At 39.3% G+C, this 21,369-nt stretch overlaps 1 protein-coding gene across 2 annotated transcripts in view; it reads right to left on the reverse strand.

Annotated features, from left to right (window-relative positions):
- The window catches only part of UGT8 (UDP glycosyltransferase 8), a 72,576-nt gene extending 53,882 nt beyond the window's left edge, over positions 1 to 18,694 (reverse strand). Inside the window, exon 1 of one of the 2 annotated variants that reach the window (XM_072938343.1) lies at positions 18,585 to 18,694. The gene's annotated coding sequence lies outside the window, so the exon portion shown is untranslated. Of the gene's footprint in view, positions 1 to 18,502 lie in introns of both variants that reach the window. The other variant, XM_072938344.1, reaches the window with a different exon arrangement.
- Between the last annotated feature and the right edge of the window lie 2,675 nt (positions 18,695 to 21,369).

The following is a 21,369-nucleotide window of genomic DNA, read 5'->3' on the forward strand; positions in this document are numbered from 1 at the left end:
AAGAGCTTAAGGGGACACTCGGAAGAGCAAGACTAGGGGGCAGAGCAGGAAGTGAAGGGGAAGAGCTCTCTAAGGAGGAGCTGGACCAGTTTCCCATCCATCTCATCTTCCCTTCAGTCCCATAGGGTTGCAAAGCAGGGGCTGTTGTATTCACCCCCAAAAAGTAAAAATGAAGACCAGTTGTCTAGATAAAATGGATAACCTGTCTTAAGAGTGATTACAACTCATAACTCAGGGGAAAACTCTCCTCCTGTTGATCTCTGGGAGGCGGCACAGGGCTCTGCTTCTGTGCCCTGGAGAGGAAGCACTGGTCACCGGGCTCGCGGCACCTCCACACGCAGTCTGACCTCAGCCTCCCACTTAGTCCAAGGAGCTTCAAACTTGCGGAATGATTAAACAAATGAACCAAAGAGATCTGTCTTTCGTAAAATCAGCAAGGATGTCATTTTTAATGATAAGGCTCAGTCCTTGCAAAGATGTAGCATAGTTTTAGGCAGCTGGCAAAAATGTAAATCAGCACAAATATTGTGGAAAACAACTGGCAGATTATTTTACATTCATGAAACTCTCTAAATCAGAATTACCAACATGTATGTCCAAAGATGTTCCCTGCCTTCCTTTCCAACAGCAAACAGCCAGGAACCACAAAGAATCCAGTGGTAGAGAATTGACCAAAGTATAGTATATTTTACAATGGAATGCTATAGAATCATCAAAACTGATGTTTAAAAAAATATATTTAATTTGAGAAAGTGCTTGTAACATAATAAGAAAGGAAGGAACTGAATCATATATGTAATATACTTATATATATGTATACATCTATATATATATATACACACACACATAAAATGATTATAATGACAACTAAGTAAATATCAAATGTTATCAAATAGTAAATTTGGATTGTCAAAAAGAGTGATTTTGTTTTATTTTCCCATTTATATATTTCTGGATTTTTTAAGTTTTCTACCAAAAATATATAATGTTTATAACACACTCATTCAATTTACATGCCCCTTGAGCATGCCTTACTCTCACTCTCCCTTTGGAGTCAAGTGTCTTAAAACATCAGTCTGTTTGCTGGGCCCTGCTCACTCCCTAAATGATTCCAGTCTGCCATCGACCCCACCACAACTCTGCCTGAACACTCACTGTCAAGGGCATTGAATACCTCCTGATGCTCATACAAATGCCCCTTTTTCCAGCAGTTATCTGCTTGGACTTCTCTCTCACGCTAGATACTACTGAACCCTCTTCTCCTCCAAATTCTCTCTTGGCTTCTGAGATGCTGCTGCTACCTGACTCTATCTCACTGCCAGAATATTGAATAAAATACAAAATTCAAAGACTCTAAACAAATTTCATTTTGTGTATCAGACCACCCTTTCTCCTATTTTATATAACAAATTTTTCTAGGCCTGCATTCAAGACAGGAAACAATGCCAATTTAGTAAGTATGCCCACCCCTCACTATATGGGAGCCATTCAACATTTAAGTGTGAATTAATTTGGGCAAAATGACAAGGATATTGGGGTGGCGCTGTACCTAAATGCTGCACATGCGAAACATTCATTTGCAAAGGTGATCCCTCCAAGGCCCAAAGAAAGGTTCTAAACCCTTAAGAGCACCAGGAAAAATTAGATTAGCTGTATATTGCTCCAGCTCCTGAGGAACAATGGGTTCACACAGGCTGAAACTTGACACAGGAACACCCCAACATACTACTGAGATTTTTAAAGCTGACAAATAGACTTTATGATTTCCTATTTTTCCCATTTTCTCAAATATCAGAGCCTAACACCATACTAGACTTCTGGCAACCTTACTATTTCCATCTACTTATTAAAAAAAAATTTTTAAAAAGTAGGGGCATCACCTTGGCCACCATTTGAAAGAATCATTTCCCTGTTTTTTTTCTGTTTGCGGTTGGATCACTAATAACTCTGAACTGGAAAGCATACATGAGGATGAACTATATTAGGAAAAAAAAATGACAGGCACACAAACCACGGGAAAGAACTTAGCTTTTGACAGTGTAGCATCCCAGCAGCACAAAAATTCATTGTCTATCTTTTTAAGAAGGAATTAATCAAAGTGTTTTGGCATTAAGAAAAACAAAATTAAGGGCTAATGGGAAATTTCAGGTCATGTCTGTACGTGGTGAACTGGGCTATTTAGAAAAATAAAGTGAATGATTTAGTCCTCAAAGCAGATTATGTAGTCTAGCAAACTCAACAGATGAACTTCTTTGTGCTTTTAAGTTTCCTTGACATTTAGTGTTACGTGGACTGCAATAAGAAGAGAAAATATATCAGTCATAACTGCCACCACAGGTCGATCTTGGTACTATATGAAATATTGTGGAGTAATTTCATCTTTCTTCAAAATACCTTCTAAAATAAAGCTCTGGAAAATACCATCCAATAAAATAAAAACAGAATAAAAAATAAATCCATCAAAGTAAAGCCTAACTAGTCTTTTATTTTTTTACTTTTTATTAAACGTTTTTACTTTACTAGTGTTTTTAAATAAATATTGATTTTATTTTAAAAATCTATTTTTCCTCTCCCTAATGCAAATTAAACTCCAAAAGGGTAGAAACTGTAGTAAAAATTGATAACTGTTTTACTCCCATTGCCTAAGCATATAGTGAAAGCTCAGTAAAGATTTATTGAACGATGGCTATGATTGTGATTTTGCATCAGGATATGTAATTGGACAACAGGCACCTCCACTAATGGCCTCATTTTTTTCCCTTTGATTTTAAATGAATGAACTTGTAATTATATCAATTGCTTTAATTCTGAACAAAATTCTGAATCAATAGTCTTTGCCTGAGGCCCTGAAGTTAGTTATATATCTCATTTATGGACAAATTTTCTAGGGTAATGGGAGAAAGAAAGTATCAAGTCAAAGTATAGATTTCATTACAGCTTTTCCTTAATTCTAGGGGTCTTTTTTCATCTTATTTGTTAACTTCCTACATATTCACAGCAATATTGTAAATGGCCAGGAAAATGATCATTTTATTAATTAACTAGAACAGGAAAGGAAACTGGAATTTGTTGAATGCCATTCATACACATACAAGAGACAACAGTGGAATATATTTTTCTTCTCTTTTCTAGTAATGGAATCCTCTACTTTAGCTTGGCCCACAGTCAAAAAGACTAAAGATATTTTCCAGCCTCTCCAGGGGCTGGTTTTAGCCACATAAGTAAATTCTAGAACATGGGCACGAGATGGAAGCAGAGTGATGTGTGCAATTTCTAATTTTTGCCCTTAGCGGTTTCACTTTTCCCCTTCCTGCTGGCTGGAATGAGGACATGGTAATGATTAACATCCTGGACCATGGGACAGAAGTATAAACCAGGAAAGGTGTAACAACAAAGATACTTCAGTTGAAGCTGTGGAACCGGGAGATCAGCCCTGCCTGCTTCTGCCCATTAGAACCATTATCTGCAAGGAACTCAACCACCTTTCTGAAGCCATTGTTATTTGAATCTCTGTTTCCAGCACCAGGGTGACCAGCCATCCCAGAAATGGGAGCCTTTCCAGGATGTGAGACTGCCAGTGCTAAAACTGAGAAAGTCCTGGGTGAGCCAGAAGGAGCAGGTCACCCCACATCTTGACACCTATATCCTAACATAAAACTCTCTAATAAACAGCAGCTCTTAAACAGAACTGTTTTATGTATTATGTACTATGTACTATGTACCTTTCCTGCATTACAGGCTTTATGAGCATTATCTCATTTTATCCTGAGAAAACACGCAAAGGCAAAAATAGTTGTTCCCACTTACAGATAAGGAGAATAAGATTGAGACTAAGAATCAGGTAAAAACTTGAGCAAGATCTAACATTTAGTGTATTGCAGAGCTTCATACCCATTTTTAATCCACTTTTATCATAGCAAGCAAAGAGAGGAAGATAACAAATCTGAAAAAACAGATTGTAACTGAGGGCAAATTGGGCGAAAACTCAGCTTTATTGCTATAGAGTTGTTAAACGGCCCAGGTTTAAACATTTATCTTTCCCATGTAAGAAATATCTTGTGTTCTGAAGTTCATTGTGACTGTCTATTTGCAAGTAAACTCCTAAAGAAAGGAGTGCCCTAGAATCACACTGTGAAATGGGAACACACTGACTTGGGGTTGGGGGATAGGGAGAGATCATTCAGAAAATTAAGGCCACCAGTTGAGGGTTAATAATCCTTCCAACCCGAAAAAAAGCTGTGAGCTGGCGATAGTCTGGCATATTTAATTAATTAAGAGTGCAAACTGGATGAAAAACCTACATTCGGTTGGCTGTTGGCTGTTAATTGTTAATAAATAAAGGTAGGTAACTCTCAGATTTTTCAAAGTCTGCAACTTTACCAAACTAATGGTTTGATTCACTCAGAAAAATTAAAGACATTTATTTGTATGGAAGTACCCACCTTAACTTCAGAAATACAAAGTACTGAGGGAAAAAAACCATCAGCAGTACCATTCAAAAAATCTAATTCTGCACTTGGGACTTTGATGAGTGCCCAGGGGTACACAAAACACACCTCCTCTTGAAGGAGAAGTTATAAGAAATGTTTCTGTTGTTGTATACTGTTGTTGCTGTTGTAGCACGCCAAGCCAGCTGCACTTAACCACGTTTCTACACTGCCAGCACCTGCAGTTACCTCTTCCCAGACATCTATAGTCCAGGTAGTGAAGCTGCACTGAGAAACTTGATGCTATTGGCTTATCAGTGACAGCTGGCCCAGGCCCGCCTGGGATACCCCAAAATCATCAGGTGGGAATGTAAGAGAAACACAAGAAAATAGAGAAGAAAAAATAGGACAATATGGATACCAACAGATATTGCACTCAGTACCTAATATATTATTTGTATTCAAGCAATGATTGATGATGGCAATTAAATTTAACTACATTAAACATAAATTTAATCACCTAATGAAATGGTTCTCAAATGTCAAGTGTCCAAAAGAAACACCCAGGATACTAACTAAAAATGCACATTCCGGGGTCTTTTCAACACACAGGCTATTCTTAAGTCTGGGGAGAAATTCCAAAATCTGCAATTGTAAAAAAGCAGCTAAAGATTCTGATACAATTCAACTGTCAGACTGAGAGACAAGGAACTCACAATGAATCCTTATGCACAAGAGAAATGTAAGAGATGCAGCAGGTGTTTGGATCTGCAATACAAAGACCTGATAAAGCTCAACTGTCCTGCGGATTCAGAAAAGGACAATGCTCAGTCCCCATGGTCCTGAGGAACTCTTTACAGTCCCCCTTTTTAAATGTCCTGTAATAAAGTACCTGCAATCTCTCAGGAGCACATGCATACAAGTTTAGCAATGTATAAAGACATGGCCATACCTTTCAATTTTCATTCAGTTTAATATCACATATTCTACTTTCCCATTATCACTTGATTATACAAATTACATACAATTTGAAGGTAATTTGAAATATTAGTGTACTAGTAAAGTATTATTAATATTAGTTTACATAACTTAAATACATGTCAATGTGTATTTAAAATTTTGGTGTTTTGGATATGTTATATTCGGGTAACCTAAGACTGTCTTTTCAGGTAGCTCATGTTTCAAGTAATGATATGTAATAATATTACTTTAAATGACCCTATCACAAAGTCTCTATAATTAAAGGAAAAAATATATATATACGTACACACATGGCATGCATCTATGGATGCCCAAATCCATAACCTTTGTAATTCAGGCCAAGTCATTTAATTTCTCTGCACTAATTTCCTTCACCTGCCAAGTGAGGCTATTAAATTAGATTGGCCTTGAAGATCGCTTACACTTGTAAAGCTTAGTGGAAAATGGGTTTAAGAATAGGTTTAAATGAGATTGATATGATTTTGTTCATGAAAGAAGTTAAGACCAGATCAATGGATGCTAAGAAAACAGTGAAGAAAACTAAAATTTACCTTGATTTTAAACTTAATGTTCTAGAGAACTGTTACTGTGAAGACTAATTTCATAGGGGTAGTATTCAAATGCAAATTCTGACTCAGTGTATCTGGTGTGGGACCCCAGATTCTCTCTTTCTAACAAGCTCTCTGGTGACACGGGTTGCTGGTTGCTGCAGGTGCATGCACTGCACTGAGGAAGCAAGGCTTTAGAATAAAGCCCAAAGCTAGAATGAAGAGTCATAACGCATGACTAATGACGTGGTCAACCAGTCAACAATATCAATAACCTGCTGGAAAACAAATTATTTTTTAATCACACATACACAATAGGCAATTTGCTTAAAATAATGAGAGGACCCAACAGATTTAACATTTTTTTAAGGAACTGATCCATGGTAGGTGAGCAAATCTTGGAATGTATGGCTACATTCCAGGCTCTCAACTCTGACAGCTCATTATAATCACCTGGGGAGCCTGTGAAAACCGAAGATGCCTGAAAACCTGCCACCCCCCAACCGAGATCAATTAAAGTAGAACTTATACAGATGAGGCCTAGGTCTTGGCATTTTTTATTTCCTTTCTAAATGTTCCCCAGGGAATTATGATATTGTGAACCACTGGGCTACCGTTACACAAAGTCATAGCAAAATACACAAAAGTAAACAAATCCAATCCACTTTTTATTGTTGTCTTTTAATAAGCAGAGGAGCACCTGTGTGTGTGTGTGTGTGTTGGCAGAACTAAGAACACTTGAATACCCCTGAACAACCATATAGTAAATAAAATATAATCAATATCAGGAATTGAAGTTTTTATAACCAACCATGAAAGAGTTAACCAGGAAACTATTCTGAAATTTATACTGAATTTTTCTTTTGTCCCTAAAATGATTAGAAATTATTTCATCATATGAGAACATTGGAACAGACTATAGTTAGTATCACAGATCAGTGGTTCTCAAACTTGAGCATGCATCAGAATCACCAGGAGAGCTTGTTATAAAAAAGACTGTTAGGCCTGCCCTCCGTTCCTGATTCTATAGATCTGGGATGGGCCCAAGAATCTGCATATCTAACAAATTCCCAAGTGGTATTGATGCTGCTGGTCCAGGGACTATTTTGAGAATCACTGACAGAGAAAAAAGTTTGCAATTTCAAAGAATGGCAGTTTATAGATACAGCTATACATAGATAAAGTGTGGGTTTCTTTTTCTGCTCCTCCTCAAGACCAGCTTGGTACCAGTTCTCACCATGCATCTGCATCATGTGATCAACATTCAGCAAACGATGAGGAAACTCTTTGTTTGATTCTGATCTCATCCTTAAACAAATGAGGAAAGTTTCATAAATCATACAGCCGAGTTTTTATGAGGCTTTAAGTTCTGATAGGTAAATGCTTTCTTAAAAAAACTGGTGTTCGATTAATGTTTTAAAATGGTTTCGTAGGACTTTTTATAACTCTCTTTTATTGGGATTTTAATTAGCAGAATACCACAGTGAATGTGGAGGAAATCTGTATCAAATTTTCATCTTTCCCACCATGAGACAAATTTACATGTGGGAGGAACAGCTTTTCAATACACCAATACTTAGAGAATCTTGAGGCTTCAGAAATGTCTCAGATCACAATAGATTATGGGATTGTTCCTCCCACTTATTACTACTTTAAGTTGATTTTTAAACATTATCTACATTAACATTATTACGAGTCACAAAATAAATTCCTACGTGACATCTTAAACATGGTTTAGGATCAAAAATGTCAGGCCAAATATAACCAAAGAACAAATTTTTTAAAATTCTGAATATTTCCCTATTCAATTCCTTACAAGTCCTGGAGAGTGAACAAATAACAAAATTCCCCATCGCTGTCTCATAAAATGCTAGTAAAATCATGAAAAGAAGGTTGCTATGGAGTATTAGATAAGTCAGCCAAGTTATATTATTCCCCGGAAGAGGAAGATTTTGGTAGGTTCTGCAGAAAGACAATGCATTTCTCTGATGTTCCCTTATTAACAAGTGAAAATGTCGTTTTGTGTCTTCTAAGCAAACTCAGCACAATGAAGCAAGTCCAGAGAGTCTTTCATATACCATCACCATTGTTATTAGTCTTGCAAACATAAGTATACTTAAACATTTGAACTTAATATATTTGCTATGAAATGATGCCAAATATTTTTTAAAAAATATATATTTTCAAACTCTATGAAATAAATCAGAGTCCCAATTTAAAAACTAAAGATAACTGAGTCCAAACCATCTCATTTGTAGAGAACAGGACAAAGTCTCCAGAAGGTGGTTGCCAAGCATCACTTAGCCAGCTCCTAGTTACTCACTGGCAGAGTCGGAACTAGCACTCAGGTTTCCTGGGTCCTAATCCAGTATCTCTTACCAGTACCGTATAAAGACTCTCCAAAGTTGCCACTGCCATATGTCAAATCATAGACCGATTACGTCTTGAATTCTGGGAATCTCAAATCAAAACAGCAGTCCTTGAAAAGCCTGCTTAAACTTTTACACATAAACCTTTAAATTTTATACTAGATTAAAAATTAGTGTATTTTGATTCTAAGGCAGAAGAGTTCTACCATATAATAGGCTGCTTGTTGAACAAATGGCTGAAGTAATTCTTATGTGTTACACATGCTCACTACACAAACCTCCAGGAATTCGACAGGTCTCCTTCCAAATGTCTCCCCTTCCACACCCTTGTGAATAGAGAGTAGGAAAAGGAGTAGGAACGCGTATATAGTATCAAAATAATAAGCTGAATTATTTCTACTGGTAAAGATAACGATGAGAAAGCATAAAGCATTTAGGGTCCATAAGGAGGCTAGACAATCACTATAGAGAGTGATTTGAATAAAATGACCAGATCCTACACTAGTGATGGTGTGGTGACTCCATCCCCACCCCCACCCCATGTCCTCTACCCACATCCTTCCCCAACAATCTGTAAACAAATCAACTCCCCACCCAAACCAGGGACATTATCTCTGGAAAAGCAGACAGGTGTAGAGGAGAGAAAGAACGGATGGGACGGAAGAAAGAGGGAGCAGGCAGCCAGAGGAGCTCGTTTTGGCATATTTTTTATTGTTTAGAAATTTGAAAAAAAGCATATTCCAAAGCATATGCTCAGAAAAGGTCTAACTGATCAAAATAAGAGTTACGTTTCACTGGTCTCAAGAATTATTTAAAACTGGCAAATAACAGGCTCAGGCATCGATTCTTCTTAATAGTCTTACCTAACCTGTTAATTTCTCTTCATTTATTTTTCTGCTGAAGGGCTTCCTTAAAATCTATTCTTATTCCTATTCCTACTCCTACTTCCCTGCCCAGAAGGAGATGGGAGACGAGACAGTCTGAACTAGAGAATTCTGGCAATTATGAAAGGAGGAAATAAGCACAGAAGAGGGATAAAAAGGAACTCTGCCTAAGCTGATGCTTCCATTTAATTGGTATAAAAGGTCTTGGGTAAGGAGGGAGGCCGGTGGGGGAATACAAGAGGCAGGAGAGGAAGCAATTGGAACATTTCCAAAGTCAGATCTTCCTAATACACGTAGTTAGTTTTCTCTCCAACTACTGTTTCTTGACATCAGATATACTTATACTCAAATATAACTGCAAACTAAAAACTAATACACTTAATTATCTGTCATTGATTCCTCTTATTGCCTTTCCTATAATTAGCTGTGAATGTACTTCCATCGTTTAGAAGTCCCAAGTAAATTCTAAAAGAAAAATCTATTAAATTATTATAAATTTTACCATGAAGACTTCAAAGACCTATAATATGACCTTTCTACAGACCAAACTTTTTTTTTCCTGTTGTGACTAAATGACAGCAGTCTATATAGAACATTTCCTTTAAAAACAAAGGGAATATTTGAAGTTTGAATAACACCATTTTGGAAAAAAAAAAAGGAAAAAAGCATCACTACACATACAGAATTTTAGGTTCGTCCCTTGCTACTTTATGAGTCACTGAAGGTACCATTCAATTACCGGTAAGTACCTTATCTCAGATTAGCATGTTTGTCCAGGGTATTAGGATGAAACTAAGAGTGAGAGTCCCCCCCTAAGAGCTCACACTCTTCTGAGAGGGAGAATTAACTAAGTGTGAGAGGATCATGAACATTCGTGGGGATGAAACTCACAGAAGAGTAAAAGAGAGCGAGAACCAAAAGTCTGAGGTGGGACTTCAGTGTCAAAACCATGAAGGGTGAGAATTTGAAAGCACAGAGGAGAAAAGGCAGGACAGTTAAGGTGGAGGAGATCCTGAAGCAAACGCCTGGGGGCGTCAAATGGGGCTTGATACCCCAACAGCAGCAGGAAGGCAGCGGGACAAGAGAAGCCCTGAAAGGCAGGATTTCCCACGTGAAAGTGAATGGCCAGGAGCTCAGGTACAAACATCAAATCCCCTGCAGACCGTCCTGGTGACTTCAGAGCTCTGCTCCCCTAAGTCATGGTTTGTAACACATGACAACCTACTGAACAACGTTTGAAGGGGGCAGAATAAGAATAAAATGACAGAATGTGTGAGTAAGCAATTTGCAAACTACGACAGAGCTGTATGAAGGTAACGTTTCACTCTTGTTCTAGGGAACTAAGTATTCCCAACACACAGGTAGAGTCAGAGATGGTAACCACAACATTTTCCCATCAATATTCCTAGGAAACCTCAGCCCTGAGCCAGTGGAGTGTTCCCTCTTTGGAATGCTGAGGACAACAGGCATTTGTTTTAATTAAACTCATGCTCAGATCAATACTATGGTTTCCTGCCACGATGCACCCAGTTCACACAAAGCCCACCAGGACATTCAAACACTTGTCCTTTCCCTCTTGTTTGTTTTTATTTTTTCCCTCCACTACAGTTTTTCCATTCCCACTCCCCATCTTCTTCTAGTTCCCTGTTTCTTATTTACTTCTCTTTCTGGTTTCCCTTACTCTCACTTTAGCTCCATTAAGATACATTTTCACAAATGTCCCCAAAGTATTTTCAAAACCAGGAGAAAGCAGTCAGTGATTTACATTAATATTCCTTAAAACAGTTTCACCCTTGACCTTATCTACGCATTTCACTGCACCCCCACCCCTTCTAAATAGATAGGCAAACCTGTTTGACTAGTTTCCCTCTAAGCCCTGCTCTCCTGATTGGCTGGGGAGTACAAATGACCCACGGGTACAGCAGCACAAATGCAAAGACTATGTAAAGCACATGGCCTTCTTCTTCGGGAGAAGCCACAGCGAAGGGCCTGCAGGTCCTGCCAGGACAGCCTGGGCTCAGAGCAGCTCACTCCAAGCAGGAAGGCAGCACGCTGGATGGCTCATTCCGTCACTGGTTTAAAAAACAAAACAAAACAAAACAAACTTCTCCCTGTCAATGCCTTCCCTTCTGAATAAGGGATGTTACGAGGGGGATGAGGTCTAGAATCAGACTGAGCCTGTATCTCTAACAAGTTTAAGAAATTTTGGTGGATGTAACTATATTGACAATGTGGAACAGGGGTGTGCTCAAGTTTTGTTGTTGTTGTGTATTTGTCTTGAGCCAATTAGGAAAATTTGAATTTGCAAAACAGATTAATCAAAATGGGAATTCTTCTGATGTTCTTTGAGACTAATTTAAACAGCAAAGGCTCAGGGTACATTTAAAGTAAGATACACTTTAAAATCACTGTCCATTTTTGGGGGGCTGTCAACTGTTTCAAACACAAAGAAAAGTATAAAGATTAATGTAAAAAAAACTGCATACCCATCACCTATATTTTAAAGGAGTTAAAATTGCCTTATTTTCAACTGTCTTGAAAATTTTAAATTCTATAAATACTCAATTTATAAAAACTGATTTTATACTTTTTTTCAGGAACATACTACAGAAAATTCAGCATATCTGTACACTTGATTCTACTTTTTAAAACAATTTTAAGTCCATCGGAACATATTATTTAAATTATCTTGCTTGGAGGAAAATCAGCCCCATGATTACTAATAAAGCAAGTAATAGCCAATGTTATAGCTAAAAAGTTATAACAAGGTGTCTTGGATATATTTCAAGTATTAAATCTGAGACAGAATTGAAAAGTCAAAATAAGTTTACACATATATTTGTATTAATAATATTCCCAAATCAGGCAAATATTTACCAAATCAGTTACAATGTAAGTTTATTTAGGGAAATGGAATACTTGTAGGTGCATTTCTCTTATCTAAATCAAGTCAAGGGAAATGATTATCTCCAAAATAAGACCAATATAGAGACTGTTTCCATTATTAGTAATTCAGACAAGTGTCACGACACTATTAGCAAAACACACAGTATCTCTGAAATGTTCCTATCTGCACATTTTTTCTGTTTAATCTGAATGTATTAATGCTTATATAAATTTCCAGCCAGAGAGTAGGACCCGAACTAGGCTGTCCTAGATACCCTGCCATTCATAAATCCAAAGGTTCCATTTTTGTTTGGGCTCTGCACTCTTAAAAGCTGACCTCCATGTAAGTCAATTTCAATGTGGCATCTGTCATCTCTATAAGGGAGTCCTGAGCAGGACAGTATAGCGTCTAAAACTGAGCTGGTGAATATACAACATGGGACTGTCAGAAGTCCTAAACTGAATATCACCTGCACTGACCACTGAGCTCTGTAACAGTGGGACCATCCACGATGAGGGAGTTAGCACAACAGACCAAAACTCAACTCCAAAGTAGAGAGCTCTTGATAAAAAATGTAGCTACAGAATTTCAGGGAAACAAATCATCAAAGATAAAAAACTACATACATAATGAACTTCATTCAGTTCACCTTAAAAATACTGAACATCTAATTTCATTTTATTCAAAAAAAAATTATTGGGCATCCTAAAAACTATGTACTCCTCTATCTGCTATATAAATAAAGGATGTGGTGAATACTGATAAGTATGTACTGAAACAGGCTTACTACTTTGAATTAAAAAAAAAAGATATTATTTATAGCCAATTTACCACCAATATGCTTAACAACCAATTAGCAACCATTATGCACTATGTTCAATTGTTGATTGGTTCCCAAACCAGTTCATATATGTAAATGTTTTTTTCAAAATACCCACTAATGACAAGGTAAAAATCCATATACATACTAAAATAGAAATCTAATTTTAGATATTCATCTCTAATGTAAAGCATTACTTCATTCAAATAGAGAAAATCCTAAGAAAAAAAGTAGATAGTTTAAAATATTACTACAGTTGGCTCAATTTTTTAAGAAATCTACAAATCAGTCCTTCTCCATCACACAGGTTAATGTTTGCTTTCCATAGTGTTGATTTTTAAGACCCCGTAAGATACGTAAGTGCCTTCTGAATCAAACATTAAATTATATTTTGTTCAGTTTTACTATCATCTATCTTGTTTTTTATTGTTTTTGTTTTCAGGTTCTTTTAAAATAAATACACTTTGTCCTTATTAGATTATCTAACAAACTAGAACTCGCTTAAATACCAAGAAATCTTAAATAATACTTTAAAAATGTCTGTGATTTGACTACCGGGTGCTTTTAAAAAGCAACAAAGATGCTATGGACGCCCAGGCTGGTGAAAACACGGCTTGTCTTGAGGAAGCTGACATCTCTCCAGAGCTCCTGATGCAACAACCACTTCCCCCTTCAAGGACCGTGTTCCAATGGCTCTCTCTGCTCCCTTCAAAATTTTCAATTGCTATTGTACTGGCTTCCTCCCCAAAGGCTATAAATATGATCAAGTTTCCACCTCTAAATATACCTTGTACTCACCCTTCCTAAACCTGAGAGCAAGCACTGCTGAAAGCCAGTAGTATCCACAGACCTCCTCATCACTAAATCCAAGTTCTGCTTTCCACTAAAACAGCTAGCACTTACTGAACACAAACCAGTAAACTTCCAGTCACTAAGCTTCATAGACTTTATCTCACTTGATCCTCCCAGTTGCCCTAGGAAGTTGCACTTTGATCCTCATTATGTAAATGAGGAAAGGGAACTAAGTTCTGAGTTCAAAGTCATAGAGCTAGTCAGGGGCAGGACCAGGACTGTCTGATACGCCCTATTTTAGGACTTACCTTCTCATTTCTTGAAATTCTTTTCCCCTTCAGCTACTAAAAGCTCCCCTCCCCTTAGTCTCCTCCAGATTTCACTCTGTACAGTCTCATTCTTTACTGCTCCCTATTTGTCTACCCAACACTTTGATTTTAAGCCTCTATTTCTTTATTACTCTTTGAACTTGTCCTAGAAGACCTACTGACATCCTGTGTCTTTTTTTTTTCAACTACCCATATGTTGAAAAGAGATAAAGCAGTCCATCCATCCATCCATTTATCTACCTAACTATCTAGCCCAGCCCTCTCTGCTCTGAACTGCTGAGCAATGGATCCACTGGACACTCATCTCCAGTTAGATTTCCTGTAAGCACTTCATATTCTCCATGTCCAAACCTGAACTCTATCATCCTTGGTCCTCAAATGTGCTTCTCCTTTAAAGTCCCTATGCCATCTTCCCATTTCCCCACCATCTAGAGACAGTAGAATCTGAGAGATTCTACCACCTTAACACCTGTGTGACAAATCACTTTTCTTCATCTCACTGCCACCACTTTGGTGTAAAGTCCTCAACTTCTCCTAAAAAAGATCACCCAATATCTTCTAATCTGTTATGCCTGTCTCACACCTCAGATCCATCCTTTTAGACTATGAGAGCTTTCTCCTCATCACATCACTCCTTTGTTTAAAACAACCTTGAAGAGAAAATGGTTCATACTCCTTAGGATGGCAAACAGCCCTCCATGGTCTGGCCCCTGTCTACACTGACTCCTCTGATGTTACCTTCTCTATGAAGCCTCTCTAGTCGTTTGTCCCCATGTAGAAATGGCCACTTCCAAATGCCTGTTCAGGGCACTCTGCATATCTCTGTCACAGCACTCACAGAATTCACAGCACTATATTGTACTTACTGAAACTAATTTGTTTTCTATCAGTCTAATCCTCTTAAACCCAGAGTCCTCCCATGGTCTCCTGTATCTGCATATCCCCAGGGTACAAGAGCATAGTGCCCGATGCATAGTATGTTTTCAATAAAAAAAATCTGTTGAATAAAAGAATGAATGTTTATGAAATGCTTTAGATTAGGAAGATACGATTACGACTGTTTTCAAGACTAAATTAAACAACCTTATTCATACTAATTTGATTATGTAGCTCCTCCATACACACATATGCAAAATAATATTGAAATGATTCACGTAGCTTCAAGTTTGAGAATCAGCATGATCAAATCACACTTTTTATTCCTGGCTTCCAGAGTAGGGAAATAATGCCAAAATTTCATATAGCTAGTCAATTTCAATGGCAGAAAGTAGGATGTAAAATATTATTGTATACATATTTCTAAACAAAGACATTCTGGGGCTACCACAAGAAAAGTAAATTTTTTTAAGGGCTTCTTCAATTTTTCGGAAAAGCAAAGACTTTCCAGAAGACTAAATGTCTGAAATTAAGATGCCCTTCTAAAGATCTCATATATGAAATTTCTATTTAAAAAAAACAAAACACATTGAAACCATTCATATAGAGGCCACCCTTCTAAGAACCTCAGCCATTCGGCCCACTATCCAGCCCAGAAACAAAGGATGAGCACAACAAGTATCTGTCACAAAGTACACTGGCTTTATACTTGAGCAATAGCCCACATCATTTCAGGGGAAAAAAAGACAACAGATAATATAGCAGCAGGGCCCGCTCATAGCCTGACAGCAGCAGAAAGCGATAGCTGATAACAGAAAGAGGACCCAGAAAAACCATAAAAAGAAGAATAGTACTTCTGTTTCCATACCAGTATTTCAACTGGGCAGGCTGAGACCATTTACTATAAACAAAAACAGCTCTATACACCTCAAGGAATAGCACTATTCAATTCTTTATGAATTCATGTTCACAACGATAACCCAACAAAAAAATTAACTTACATCCTGGGGAGTAAGTAAGTGTATAAAATTTAGAAATTGCTTATTTGTTTTACTAGTTAAATTTTTAAAGTTTCAGTAATTAATGGTGTGAGGGGTCAGCTATTTAGAAAATGTGCTTATGTAAATAAGCAACAACCCTGATGGTGTCAAATAAACATTATTATTTTTTTTTTCCTACATTGGACAGATGTACATTTCTAAGTCACCTTTTGAAATATGAAACATAGCCTGGGGAATACCCTCTGTTCTTTTAGCCTAGGAGATTCTGGGTTTGAACCTGGGTTAGGAACTACTGGTTCAGGGTTTATGCTTTAAACATTTAAATAGCCAGATGGCAAAATAAATATTATTAAATATTGCAAAACAAAAGTTCTTATTCTCGCGTTGTACTTTGGAAGTCTAATGTGAATTAAACAGCATCAGCCCAATATTATTTGATAAATGAGCACATAAATTACTTTGAAAAGTTGTCTGAGAATCGAGAGCATATTTAATTTCTTCCTTTACCATCAGTATTTACATATAATTAAACTGATGGTTAATCATAAGGTATCAAGAAATATTTTAGGTAAATTAAATGTTAACTGTCAAACTCTGCACACAAAAAAGATTTTACAAAAATTAAATTTTGTTATACATATTTTTATTTATCCATTGGTTTACTTATTCTAGTATGTGCAAAGGCATTAATACAAGCATACAGCTCCAGAAATTTTAGATTTTTAAAATCTAATCTCTACAGCAGTACTATTGAGAGAAAGTCACAAGTACAGTTTTTACTCAATGATGCCCAAGCTACTAATACACTATCAAGCTATTACAAACATCAGGGCACTATGCTTCACTGTAGTTTTTAAACACTCCTATAGCTGTAGATCACACAACACAAGATGACAACTTTACCTTGTGGGTGGCAGACGAACTAAATAATAACTTGAGTGTTTCCCTCTGGAATTACCTAGAATGGTTGCTGAACAGAGACATTCCAAAAGCAAAACCTCAAACTGCCAGGAGATGGTTTCTATTGGAGAAAACTATTTGCCATTCCTCTCTGAGACAGAAAAAACACAGGCTGATTTATGATTCAATTCAATTAACACAACGTTCTGGACTCCCTACTATATAATATTGATGTGCATGACTCTTCATTTAAAAATCTCCAGGGAATAAAGTGTGATTACTCCTAATACTATTAAAATACCAATTAAAAGGCACTTTCTATCCTTCCTTTAAGTGGCATTTTTTTCCTGGGGATGCGTGGAAATAAAGCACACAAATTACATCAATTCTGAGGGTAGATTTTTTTTAACATAAAATTATCAGAAATAGAAACAACAGCAGACTTGGCATCTAGCCAAACTGCCACACCTTCATGGCATTAATCTTGAAAAACTTATTATACAAGGTGACAGCCTGAGGGAAGTGAAGGATTTTAGAGTAGTGGTTTTCCAACCGTTTCTGAGTGGAACCACCTGAAATACAAGCCTTTCTCTATTTTAATACTGGTTCTTTGTGGAAGTGACTCTTGGGGTCATGTCTAGTTGAGAATGCCACCCACTCCTCCTTGTGATACGCCCTCTCCCTCTAGAGAACGACTAATTAACACAATCTAGCCTTCCAGTTAGTTTGAACTAGTTAGTTGCCGAAGTCTTAGAAGTTCTCCCACTTTCTCCCCGCCCCTTGCTTTAAGGTGATGAGAATCAGCGGTACAGGTACAGACGTCTCCTTTCCCTAAACAAGTGCTGCAGAGTGGCACATTCCCCGCACTCAACTTCATAAACCCTCAATTAAACCACTGAATTTACCTATACAGACTGGGTACTCCCCTTGCCACCCCTGACTGTTCTTTTGCCCGGTCGCACTGCATATATTTGCGCCCTCCGATACGGTTTTCCTGGCACAGCCCCAAACTATATCCCAGGCCCCCTCGCCGCTCCTCCAGCCCGAGGAAGGCGCCCGACTTCCTGCAGCGCGTCCTTCTCTCACCTCCTCTCTAACCCTCGCGTCCCGCACACGCTCCTCTAAAGCAAGGGCAAGCCATATGGTTCCCACATCCACGCGCACGACCCTGCCACCACTGTCCATTCCTGGCGGTCCCACGGGCATGGGGGCACGGAAAGGTCCTTGTGTCCGTGTGCGTGCAGCCCCAAGACACTCCCCACCCACAACGCACCCAGGTCTAGTTCCCCCTCAGAGAGAGGACGAAGAGAGGAGAGTTGGAGAGTTTCCGACGCACCTCCCGGTCCCTCATCCCTGGCCCGCAGCAGGCTCTGGCCTTGGGGCTCCGCGGTGCCCATCCCTCCAGGGTCAAGTGCAAAGTCCTCGGCCACATCCGCGCCAGGTTATCCCCTCTCTCCACCTGCACGCACGAACGCGAAAGGAACCTCAAACGGGTGCCATACGGGAGGCAAAGGAGCGCGAGAGCGATCGGAGCAGACTGGAAATATCTCCTTTACACCCCGCCCCACCCCCCAGTCTTTCTCCCTACTCCCCCCCCCCCATTCCCTAACTCCCTCAGCCCAACCCCATCTGCACTTTCTGATCCCTACCCCCAGCCCCTGGCTCGCGGCCATTCGCCAAGCACTCACCTCCAGGAGCAAACAACGCCCCTCTCCTGTTGTCAGCCCGCCTCCCTACCGCCCGGTGGAACGGCGTGGTCCCTCCGCTTACCTCGGCTCTTGGCTGCTGCGCGTGAGTTTGAGTGTGTCTCCGCCGCGTAATTGTATCCGGGGACAGAAGGGACCCGTGTTTGTGCGCTGGATCAGGTGTCGCCGCCTCCGGTGGTTTGGGGGCGTGAGGGAGGATGCAGAGTTAGTGTGTTAGCTTAGGACAGACTCTCTGGGCTCACAATTAATGGCAAAGCTTTAACCGTGCCCTCCCTCGGGTCCGCAGCGCGCTTGCTCCTCCGCCGCTCCCCGCTGGCGGCCCGGCACCCCCCCCCCCAGCCGCGCCCCGCCCCGTGCGCGGCTTGCTGAGCAGGAGCGCGCCGCTCTCCTCCCGCGTCTGGCTCAGCGGGGCACGACGCGGGCCGCCACGCGCTCAGCCTCGCATCACACGCCTGGAGCTCCGAGCGTCTCCTGCTCCCTCGGCTCGGGCATGGATGCGGACGCGCCTTCGTGCCACGAGCTCGAGGGCTGACCGAGGAGCAGTGTCCTGGGACGGGGATGCTTGAGGGCGGATTGGCGGTCGGCGGGCAGGCTGGGACGCTCGCGAGCCTCCGGTCGCGCCAGAGCTGGGAACCCTGGGACTGGCACGTGGCCCCGCCCCCTGTTAGGCTTGCGCTGTGCCCTCTCTGCCACCTCCTGTCTGGTCCCCGCGCCCGCCTTTTTCATCCCACCAGTGCCGCGCGAATTTGCGTGGTGTGGTTGTGGCACGCCCTCTCTACCTTCGCAGGCTTTTAGTTTGCCTCACTTCTCCCAAACCCATTAAAAAGCTGAACTTGGGCTAGATGGAGGAGATACGCGAAGGAAAGGAGTGTAGGGGGCGCTTAGGTGATCAGCCAGCCACCTGCCTCGTGGATCGGAAAGTGTTAGAAAACGCGAGTTTGGGGATCCCTGAAAAAGGAAATTGGGTGGCTGGGCTCAGTAACATCCCTTCTCGCAGGCTCTTGCTGAAAGGGCCATTTATGCTTTGCTTGGTTGAGTCTGTGGCGACTTTATCCTGACTAATCTGTGTTTGCCAGCAGCGGATCCTTGCCAAGTTGGCGTCCCCGGCAGGAAGCAACTTTGCGTACCCAGGCCTGCTGGAGCAGCCTTGCTGTGGCGCCTCTGACCCGAGAGGCCAAGCGCCTTTAAGAGTCTGACCATAGAGAGTGAGCTGCCTGGAAACCAGGAAAATCTAACAGTGTTGTTCGCTTTTGGTATGAGTATAATTGGCAATATATTCGATAAATATGCATACGACATGAGCGGAATTATGTTCCAACTTTTAGAAAAGCAAAAATCATGTCATGTTGGGTGTTAAGCTCCAGAAGCTAAGAAGCAGCCACTGCATGTCAACGTTATACTTTTAAACACTGGAAAATAAAAAATGCCAAGTCAGACCATTCTTTCCTTTCTCGAAACCGAATTTCAGAATTATGACCTTAGAAAAGAAAACGGAAATCATGTTTTATGTATACAGAATTACTTAATGATAAATGGAGGAAAAACTAATATACACTGTTATCCTCATTTTATTTATGTTTCTGTGTTTAATAAGTGCAAGGTCCAAAGTCCATAAAGAATGATCACGGATAGACTTCCAAACGTGGATTTCAAAAAATTTTGTGATTACCTTCTTTGCAAATTAGAAATCTGAAATATTGTGAAAAACACAGGGAGTTATTTTTTCAGCCTTTGTACCTGACCTAAGGAGATTTCTATCCTCTATATTTTAAAATTTAATTTCATTAGAAAAACCTAAAACATAAACACAGATAGCAATCCGACATAAACGAATGTAAACATTCTCTTTAAAAGCTCTGTTCTCGCAAGGGTCAAGTTTCAAGCAATTGCAAGCTATTTTTTTGGATAATGCACTTGTAAATTCTTGATTAAAAAAAGATTATTAGAAGCTAAGCAAAACTCTAACTTTTATGAACATCTTTTTAAAATTGGTGTCACATTCCTTTGCTTAATCAAGTCGTGCAAATTGACCATCGTATAAAATTTTTGTCAGACTTTTGGAAAGAAAATGCATTGCTCTATTATGTGTGGATATGTCCATGTTTATTGTTTCTTTGGTTTCTCTGTTGCCTCCCACAGTCTTTATGTAATGATTATTGAATTTCTCACAGCTCTGCACACAAAGGACATTCCATAACTTAAAGCAAGTTAAGTCAATCATTGTGTAAATAGTTGAATTGCATTTTTGGAGTTTCTAGAGCTGTGGAAGTGATGCAGAACTTCTAGATTCTCATCAAAGATATATTTTTTAAAAAACTGTCTAAAGGAATATCTGATATAAAGAGCCCCCCCCCAAAAGCTTGTATTTTTAATTTTGGTTACATGATAGTAGACATAATGAGTGGTATAAACTAATGAGCTTATATGTCCTTCTAAAGCAGTATTTCTTTACATGATTAGAAAAGATCATTAATAAAGCTTTGCTCTCTAATCTAGTAGCCAATAAGTTAAATCTTTTAAAATAATTTCCAAAACTTCATGATGAACCCTGTTCATACTTAGTTGTTGAAAACTTGTAGAGATAGCAAATCCTTTCAGATCTAGAAAGTTTGCTCTACTGGATTCTTTTATAGCCCTATATTGAGTCTCTGTCAGTGATACCACCCAAGACTTTGAAAGAAAGTAAGGTGGTACTACCTGACATCAAAGCTAAGGCTGTGTTCACTGTAGCTTCCTTTCCCACCACTTTGCAGGTTTGACTTATCACAGCCTTTCTATGTTCAGCCTGTAATGCCTCTTGGGAATAAAGAGCTTTATATTACAGTTATAGCACCATAATTTATTTGACC

This window comes from Vicugna pacos, chromosome 2, assembly GCF_048564905.1.
Source record: "Vicugna pacos chromosome 2, VicPac4, whole genome shotgun sequence".
Lineage (NCBI taxonomy): Eukaryota > Metazoa > Chordata > Mammalia > Artiodactyla > Camelidae > Vicugna > Vicugna pacos.